Below are 9,843 nucleotides of genomic sequence, written 5' to 3'. Positions count from 1 at the left end.
TCATTTTCTACCCTGAAGCCTCACACGCAAATAAACACTATAACGTGTGTTGTGTCCCATCTTACATGGAGTGGACATGTAAACAACTAAACCCAATACCCTCCTACCTGTAGCAGATAAGGCTTCCCAGCCCAACAACCAAAAGTGCACATTCTCGTCAAGGAATCCGTGTAAAATAAGTAACCGGTTAGGCCTGGGTAGGAAAACAAAATATTAAAGAAAAAGTATTTCCACTCGAATCGAAAATGAGCCTGATCCCTGATCTGTTTATGCTGTATAGCCAACTCCTATGGTTATTGTCATAAGAGTTGGCTATACAGCACAAACAAATCTAGGACTAGGCTAATTGAAATGCATTCCAAGCAAGTCTATCCCATCAGCACTATACCAACACAAGGAATGAACAGTGCTGCAGGACAGTGCTGCACAGCTGCACTTTGGAGAGTGCTTACTGCTGCTTTTACTTATTGCCTGTTAAGCACCCTGAGATTGACAGTAAATTGTAATGAACCGTGATGACTCACTCGCTGGGCAGCTTGTCTAAGTGCAGGGTCGACCGAGCCGGTCTCGTAGCCCTGCTGGTTGTTCTCAGGCAGGTCTATGTAGCGCTCTGTGTAACCCGTGTCGTAAGCCATCCACACAGTCACCTCTATGGCCACCTGGACCAAACAAGGACAGCTCAAATCAAGCAGGCTTAAATGACTTGAGATTGTGAGTCTACAATGTTAACTGGGTAAGAGTGAGGAGTAACCATAGCTACATCCAGTCAAGACCTTGTAGTGTTAAATTCAGGTTTAGAGTCAATATTTTGGGCTTGTTGATTTTACCAGGGCTGGGCTACATTACTACCCTTTCATGGTTCGAGGTCATAGAACTGCACGGCCTGCCATCACAATATTCTATTTTTTTACACAGAATGCATGTGATGTGAAATTGTGACCTAGTCCAAAGAATAGTCCCCTAAAGCTCTTCAGTGGAAACTTTGAACTTTCACCTCACCTTGAAGATGTTGGTCCTGTAAACGAGGCCCATGAGGGAGAGGAAGCCGCCGTAGGACCAGCCGTGGATGGCCACGCGACTTAGGTCAACAAACTTGTGCTTGTCGGTCACGTACTGCGGCCCCTCCACCTGGCCCTGAGACCCACAGAAAGTGGGAAAGGAATGTCAAGACTCGCATGGACTGTGTCTTGTTCAGAAGGCACGAAATAGGAGAAAACTTTGCTGAAATGGGAACGTACTATCTGGGCTTGTCCAATAAGAACGTCCTTTTTGATGTTGCTCCATTGTGCCTTCCTGAACACAACCCTGCTAATACAGATTGATAAACTGGCAATACAGAAATCACATATTTTGTCAATACCTACAACAATGATGTAGGGTTAGCAGAGATGTAAAGTTGTGCTACCATTTTGTTTTTCAGAGCCCCTCGAACTTGAGGCCTCACCCATCGATGACAACAACAGAGTAGCCTAGTGACGCTAGGGTGTTCAGCCTCAAGTACTTCACTCTTTTGTGCGAGTTATTTACTAACTGCACCTGGAGCACAAACAAAAACACCCACTCAACATTAAAAATATACATAAGAAAACCTTTAACATGATCTTTATTTGTATACATTTTTGGGTTCCCGAGTGGCACAGCGGTCTAAGGCACTGCATCTCAGTGCTAGAGGCGACACTACTACAGACCCTGGTTCGATTTACTTTGATTTGTCTTGCCGTCCATGTTACCCAATTGGTCATTTTGTAAATATATATTATTTTCTAGAACCATTACATGTACCCATCTCATTGTTATTTAATTATTAGAGATATACAAATATTTTTAGCACCCACTGTCACGTTCTGACCAGTAAAAGGGGTTATTTGTTGTTGTAGTTTGGTCAGGACGTGGCAGGGGTGTGTTTGTTTTGTGTTGTTGGGGTTTTTGGGGGTATTGTTCTATGTTCGTATTTCTAGTATTTGTATTTCTATGTTAGTTTTGGGAACGACCTCCAATTAAAAGCAGCTGGTTGTCGTTGCTTCTAATTGGAGGCCATATTTAAATGGGTTTATTTTCTCTTGTGTTTGTGGGTGATTGTTCCAGGTATAGTCAAGGTTACCATACAGGACTGGCGTGCGTGGTCTTGGTTTGTTTCAGTGTTCACGTATGAATAAAAATATAAGTATGGACACTTACCATGCTGCGTATTGGTCTGATATTTCTTACTCTTCATCAGAAGACGAAACGTATGACAGAATCACTCACCAAACGAGGACCAAGCAGCGGAGGAGGGAGCAGCAGGAGGTGTATATGGAGTCATGGACTTGGGAGGAGATACTGGCTGGAGAAGGACCATGGAGGAAGACTGGAGAGGATCAAGAACGTTATTTGGGAACACGGCTGGCAAGGAAGCCTGAGAGGCAGCCCCCCCAAAAAATTTCCCAGGACTGGGACCTGAGCCAACTTCCCGTGCTTAATATGGGGAGCGTCGGACCAAGAAAACACCACGCTATGCGGAGATACGCACTGTATCACCAGTGCGCACCTATAGGCCGGTGCGGTCGATACCAGCACTCCGCCCGTGCTGGGCTACGGTAACTATCCAGCCAGAACGGGTTATGCAGGCTGTGTCCTTCAGACATCCAGTGCGTAGTCAAGGCCCTGTGTATCCAGTTCCTGCTCCTCGCACTAGCCTTGAGGTGCGTGTCCCTAGTCTGGCGCCTCCAAAGCCAGCCCCACGCACCAGGCCTGTAGTGCGTCAGTCCAGTACGTCCTGTTCCTGCTCCTCGCACTAGCCTTGAGGTGCATGTCCCTAGTCTGGCGCCTCCTAAGCCAGCCCCACGCACCAGGCCTGTAGTGTGTCTGTCCAGTCCAGTACGTCCTGTTCCTGCTCCTTGCACTAGCCCTATGGTGCATGTCCCTAGTCTGGAGCCTCCTAAGCCAGCCCCACACATCAGGCCGCCAGTGCGCATTCCCTGTCGGGGACTTCCGGCGACAGCGCACCGTCCAGAGTGTCCGGCGACAGCGTCCCATCCAGTCCGGCGACAGCGTCCCCTCCAGTCCGGCGCGCCCAGAGTCGCCCTCCAGTCCGGCGCGCCCAGAGTCGCCCTCCAGTCCGGCGCGCCCAGAGTCGCCCTCCAGTCCGGCGCGCCCAGAGTCGCCCTCCAGTCCGGCGCGCCCAGAGTCGCCCTCCAGTCCGGCGCGCCCAGAGTCGCCCTCCAGTCCGGCGCGCCCAGAGTCGCCCTCCAGTCCGGCGCGCCCAGAGTCGCCCTCCAGTCCGGCGCGCCCAGAGTCGCCCTCCAGTCCGGCGCGCCCAGAGTCGCCCTCCAGCGGGGGTGGACAGGTTAGGTTGGGGACTATGGAGGAGGATTTTGGGGGGGGGGTGTAGCACGGGAGCCGTCGGTGACGGTAGTCACCCTCCCTTCCCTCCCTTTAGTTTAGGATTTATTTTTGTTTTGGGGTTTATTTTTTTGTGTCTATTTTTTGTGTGTGAAGTGCATCCGGGGTCTGCACCTTTGGGGGGGGTACTGTCACGTTCTGACCAGTAAAAGGGGTTATTTGTTGTTGTAGTTTGGTCAGGACGTGGCAGGGGTGTGTTTGTTTTGTGTTGGGGTTTTTTGGGTATTGTTCTATGTTCGTATTTCTAGTATTTGTATTTCTATGTTAGTTTTGGGAACGACCTCCAATTAAAAGCAGCTGGTTGTCGTTGCTTCTAATTGGAGGCCATATTTATATGGGTTTATTTTCTCTTGTGTTTGTGGGTGATTGTTCCAGGTATAGTCAAGGTTACCATACAGGACTGTCGTGCGTTTTCTTGTTTTGTTTCAGTGTTCACGTATGAATAAAAATATAAGTATGGACACTTACCACGCTGCGTATTGGTCCGATATTTCTTACTCTTCATCAGAAGATGAAACGTATGACAGCCACCATGCGTCATGTCCACAATGGTTATGTGAGGTGAAATGTGTATATTTTGGGATGTGAACACTCAGTGTGTTTGACCTGACGAAGATCCGTTTCGGATGAAAACGTTGTCAATAAAGCGGTGAACTGGGAGCTTTAACAGTGTGCGGGCCTTCTTGTTCTATACTCAATTCCAGGCTGTATCACAACCGGCAGTGATTGGGAGTCCCATAGAGCGGCGCACAATTGTCCCAGCGTCGTCCGAGTTAGGGTTTGGCCGGGGTAGGCCGTCATTGTAAATAAGAATTTGTTCTTAACTGGCTTGCCTAATTATATAAAATCAAACAGACTACATTACAGGATAATAACATTTTAATAGAACAAACCTGGGGGCCTCAATACAGAGGATGGTGGGGTGCTTTCTGCCAGGTACAAAGTTGTGTGGTTTGTGCAACATGCCGTATAGCTGGAACCCTGACTTCCCTGGGAAATGAAAGATCTCTGGTAGAATGTAATCTCCTTGGCACCCTGAGAAAGAAACAACATCAAATGCATATCACTGTTCATGGTGCTGCTCTTGGGGCAGTTACTAGTGCAGAAGGGGCAGATAGTATTTATGTTGTTGCTCTTAGGCAGTTAGTATAGTAAGGGCAGATACTATTGATGTTTGCCCTTAAGGCACTATAGCAATAGCAGATACTATTGTTATATATGTTGCTGCCCTTGGGGGAGTGGCTCATTCAAAAACGATGAAGAAGCAACATTGAATTTACAGTGCCATTCCGTTGTCTCAATTTGTGAGGTAAGTGTGTGCTTATTTATGTTAACATATTGTGCATTGATACATTCATGTTTTTGTAGTGAGGGTGAAAAGCCAGTAGAAAAGTGAACACCCCACTGATTAACGCCACCTCCTCCTTAATCGGGCACTTAAAGTCATCTGTAGGGAACAACGGTAGATGAAATGAGTTGACCTACCCATTATCAAATAGATTTTGGGTCGCAGCCGGCCGCGACCGGGAGGCCCATGGGGCGGCGCACAATTGGCCCAGCGTTGTCCAGGTTCGGGAGGGTTTGGCCCGGCAGGGATATCCTTGTCTCATCGCGCACTAGCGACTCCTGTAGCGGGCCGGGCGCAGTACACGCTGACTCTCGCCTCTCCCGAATCCGTACGGAAGTTGCAGCGATGAGACAAGACTGTAACTACTACCAATTGGATGCCACGAAATTGGGGAGAATAAAAGGGTGAATTAATTTTTTTATAAAAATAAAGATTTTGGAAGGTGCATCCTTATTCACATCTTTACCATTAGGCCATAAATAGATTCCAGAAAGAAAATTGTATTTTTATTTGATTTATTTTACCTTTATTTAACTAGTCAGTTAAGAACAAATTCTTATTTTCAATGACGGCCTAGGAACAGTGGGTTAACTGCCTTGTTCTGAGTGTAGTCTCTGGCCCACTGGTTGCAGCCCTGTTGTAACAGTGTGGTGACCTTGTACAAATGGCAGAAGCCAGTTTTGGACTCATTCGCCCCGAGGAAGGGGATCTCCTCATCGCTTGTTTGAAAAAGAAGATAAAAGATGTCATGGACCTGAAACAAAGAAAGAACCGACATAATATGAGCCCTTCGTTGGTTTCAAAGTTCAAGACAACAAAAGCGTTTCATTTCACCATGTATAATTGGAAGAGAGGTAGGTAACTTAACATTCATGTGACAAACTAACCAACAAAAAACTACAAGTAACAGCCATTTCCAATACAGGCAAGTAACTACACCTTTGTGCTAATCAGGGCACTGGAAGCAGTCAGGATGATTTTTTTTTACATACTGAGTTCCATGCTCAGATCTCAAGTCAGAATCTAGGCCTTGGAGCCAAAGCCAGAGTTACTTTAACTCACATTGATCCAGATGTCAGTGATCTCCTCATAGATGATGAAGGGGTGGACCCCCTCAAGCACAGCCTCCACACTCTCCTCCCTCTGGGCCTGGTCCTGAGTTACAGGGATGAACAGGCCCGGGGGCAGCAGGACCAGCTGGAGCCTCTGCTGACTCCTGTACAGCACTGCCCATGCACTGGACAGAGGAGCAGTGAGATATGTTACACTTATAAGTCAGTATCAAATAATTAGCTGGCTAACATTTCTAAATATCCTCAAACAAATCCATATTTCCTAGTTCGTAGAGAAAGATTGTCTTGAAATTGAAAGAGTTACTTTATATCCATTTTTCTTTATCAAAGTAAGTCGGCTTAGCTTATTGATCATGCTCCGTGACATAGGCTACCCTTCTGGAGAGAAGAAATGGGTGCGGTTCAACAGATAACCCACCCACACATGGTGGAATAAAACATGTAGAGGAGAGGATCTTGATTGGCTGTTGGTTTCTGGTTGCGGTGTCATTTGCCTTGGCACAGACCTCAAGACAACTGTCACCCACCAGGAGTGGGCAACTTGCCATTTCAGCCCTGCGGGTAGCACAATCGTGTGAGGACTAGTCCAGATTGCTGGTGAGTGTGGGATGGAATGGAACTCCAGGTGGTGCTGGCCTAAGTCACATGATCAGGCTATCATTGTAAATATGCATTTCTTCTTAACTCACATGGTTAAATAAAGCTACAATAAATAAACAAAATTCTAGCAGATGAAACCACAAGGCTTGGCGCCTTTTTAATCTTTACAAGCACTTTACTCAATGGTTTATATATAGGAATAATTACACCTTTACATTACAGATACAATCCATTCCATGGCATAGATAGGTTTGGTTAGTTGTGTCTGTTCCAGTCTTTAGAATTAACTATTTGCCGTCTTGTCCAGCCGGCGCGGGCAATGTACTCGAACCCGGGGAACAGGGTAGTGAACGGCAGGACCAGCTCCTTGTCCTGGGTGCTCACAATCTGATGAATGAAAATACACAGGCAGATAGGCATTGAGGGACATACAGAATACATAGACCAAAAATATAGAAACAGAAAGCGACATACAGAATACACAGGTAGACATACAGAATATGAATAGACAGACATACGAACACAGTTCAAAACCATGACAAGTTATGAAGATGCATTTACTCTGCCAAGATGGTTGGTTTGGATTTCTGCCAGTTTGAGGGTAATTTGAGGGTAATTTGAGGATTCTTACTCCCTGAGGAGGAAAATTGAGAGCAGGGCGACACAAGGTACCCATCTTAGATACCATATCTTATGTGAGATTACTGTCCAATAGCTCAAGTTACTCAAATGTATATTGACGTATAAAATACAACTCTGCCTAGCCACAATATCCCCCACATGAAAATGTAGATAGTAGCTAATACAGTTCAAGAAAAAGTTATGAATCAGTACCAAAAAACAAGGCCATTTGGGGTGGGGGTGAAAGAGCGGACTTGTGCGGGGGTATCTGTAAACGTCAGCCTTGCGCTCCTCCAGGGCTGGGGAGGGAACGTGAATTAACTCCCCCTCTGACTCATCCACCTCCTCGTACAGTAACTGGAGGGTCTTTCCCCCCCCATCTGGGTCTGAAAGAGAACGAGACGAACCTACTGAGTTGTTTTATTCAACAGTAAATATGTGCCGAAAGCCAATGTGCTTTGTGTTACAGTGGATTGTAGAATTGCCTAACCTAGTGGACTTGGTCTTCAATAATAAAGATCCTGTTCAGTCAAAAGATATATCTCTGGTAGAGGGTAACAAAGCAGAATAAGGACAAGCATCCCAGAAACATAAAGATAGTCACCTTCAGGAGCAGCTGGCAACCACCAGTAGCCCGTGAAGCAGTCAAAGTCCTCCTGGATCACAAGGGTGGCACCTGCAGACTTAGGGCTGAATCATGTGAAGGGGGACCCTAAGAAAGGTAGAGAAGTATGCACTGTCAGATGACTGCCCTCTGCTGTCCACTTTATTGTTAAAAAATGATGCTGCCCTTTCATTTGACCGTTCAAGAACCAACTTGATTTAAAAAAATAAAAAATAAAAATATGGTCATAAACACTACATCATACTTTTAAAAGAACACTCTTGTTAGTATATTCACACAGCATTATCTGCTGAAAATGTAATGCAAACGAAATGCAGGCCTGTGTGTATCCTCGGTATTAACCCAAAAGTGCACCCTTTCAGATAAGTTGAAGACATTTCATTTAACAGAAATCAATCAAATTGATAAATAACAAAACTTCTGAAAGTGAATTAGCATCAGTCTCAAAATTGTTTCTTGTGTTAGTACCGTGCCAGTGTAACCGGTGTGAAATGGCTAGCTAGTTAGTGGGGTGCGCCCTAATAACGTTTCAATCGGTGACGTCACTCGCTCTGAGACCTTGAAGTAGTTGTTTTCCTTGGTCTGCAAAAGCCGCAGCATTTGTGGAGCAATAGGTAACGATGCTTCATGGGAGGCAGTTGTTGATGTGTGCAGAGGGTCCCTGGTTCGATCACAGATAGGGGCGAGGAGAGGGATGGAAGCAATAATGTTACACAAACCTTTATGGCAGTAGGTGAGACTCCTCTCCTCCCCGGTCTCAATGCTGACCACTCACAGGTCATTGTTGTTGATAAAGGCCAAGAAGTTGGGGGTCCCTGGGGAGATCTTGGGGTCCATGCGTGTGCCTGACCATTGTGTCTTAATCTCTACAGGTTTCATGGAGGACACCTGCTAAACACAACACAGACTTTCAGGGATTAAGACTTACAATGCTACAGTTAGGTTTGTTAGCAGAGTGCCTACCAGTATTTTCTAGCACAAGCACTTATTGGTGAGCACTTAGTACACTTCTTCACTTTAGCAATGTACGGAGCACTTTGCACAGTTCTTTCCTTTAACAATGCACAAAGTGCTCTGTACACTTCTTCATTTTCACAATGTACAAGTTCCGAACACCTAAAATGGAGACATTGGATTGCTTTGATAAAGTCCTGATAAACCAAGTACATCATCTCAAGGCATATCAAAGAGTGACCTTCTAAAGTGAAACAAAAGCAAAAACCCTACCATGACAGACATTTAAAAAAACATTGAAGCCCCAAAAAAAAATCTATAGCCTAGACCAGGTATTCCCAAACTGGGGGTACGCGCAATGCCGTCGGGGGTACGCCTAATAAAAATGGCATTCACATTTAAACAAATATATATATATATATATATATATATATATAATATATATGTGTATTTCTTTTAGATGTCTTAACATTTTCAAATGTTAGCCAACGAGGCTATATATTTGGGTGAGTTTTTTTCTCTCGCCTGAGTAGCCTTGTTTCACTGCCAAAAATAAAATTAAACAATCCAGTGTTCAGTGAAATAACAACACAATGTCAAATACAGGTAGCCTAGTCAAATAATTAACGTCAAATCACATTAACCATTATTTTCTTGCGGGAATTCCACTAACGGTCCATATGTAGCCAAACGTAGCTGCTGCTCATTCCGTTTGCTCGAAAATTGATAAATGGTTAAAAAAAAGTAAGGCCCGCGTCTATAGAGACACATACCAGCTCTACTGGGAGTACTGCTACTACCAGCCGTACTACACCTGCACCTGTCGACGACACAAGTTGTTCTGCTTCCACGAGCACATCCAATGCTAGCATCAGTAATTCTACATTTGTTGTTAGCCCAGCTAGCATGGACACTGACAGTTGTGAATCTGATGCAGCCGAAGAGCTACTGCCTCCTTACCCAGGAAAGCACTGAATAACAGACAGGGACGTTGGACCATCGAAGAGGCGCAAATATGATGAAAACTACATTGATTTGGGGTTCACTTATATTGGGAGTAGTGCCTTTCCTCAGCCACAGTGTGTTATATGTGCAAAAGTACTATCTCACAACTCAATGAAACTTTCACTCTTGCGCAGACATTTAGAAACAAAACCTGCCAATTTGAAAAATAAGCCACCGGAGTTTTTTGAGCGAGAATTAATATGACTTTCGAGTAGTAAGACATGTATAAAAGCAAC

The 9,843-nt window shown here is 45.2% G+C and overlaps 1 long non-coding RNA gene and 1 pseudogene across 2 annotated transcripts; both read right to left on the bottom strand.

Annotated features, from left to right (window-relative positions):
* Positions 1-333: 333 nt before the first annotated feature.
* Positions 334-7,398, bottom strand: LOC106613468 (dipeptidyl peptidase 9-like; annotated as a pseudogene). The gene is made up of 6 exons (XR_014378946.1): positions 6,107-7,398; positions 5,792-5,966; positions 5,298-5,483; positions 1,445-1,536; positions 1,000-1,162; positions 334-659 (listed from the first exon to the last, which is right to left on the bottom strand). The product of XR_014378946.1 is annotated as a dipeptidyl peptidase 9-like (transcript).
* Positions 7,399-7,627: 229 nt separating this feature from the next.
* Positions 7,628-9,558, bottom strand: LOC145850348 (uncharacterized). Its single transcript, XR_014378988.1, has 3 exons — positions 9,376-9,558; positions 8,368-8,539; positions 7,628-7,735 (listed from the first exon to the last, which is right to left on the bottom strand). It is a non-coding gene; the product is annotated as an uncharacterized LOC145850348 (long non-coding RNA).
* Positions 9,559-9,843: the final 285 nt, after the last annotated feature.

This window comes from Salmo salar, chromosome 10 (genome assembly GCF_965601325.2).
Source record: "Salmo salar chromosome 10, fSalSal1, whole genome shotgun sequence".
NCBI classification, from domain to species: domain Eukaryota; kingdom Metazoa; phylum Chordata; class Actinopteri; order Salmoniformes; family Salmonidae; genus Salmo; species Salmo salar.
The sequence above is the reverse complement of the archived record's forward strand: the minus strand, read 5'-3'. Positions and strand labels throughout refer to the sequence as shown.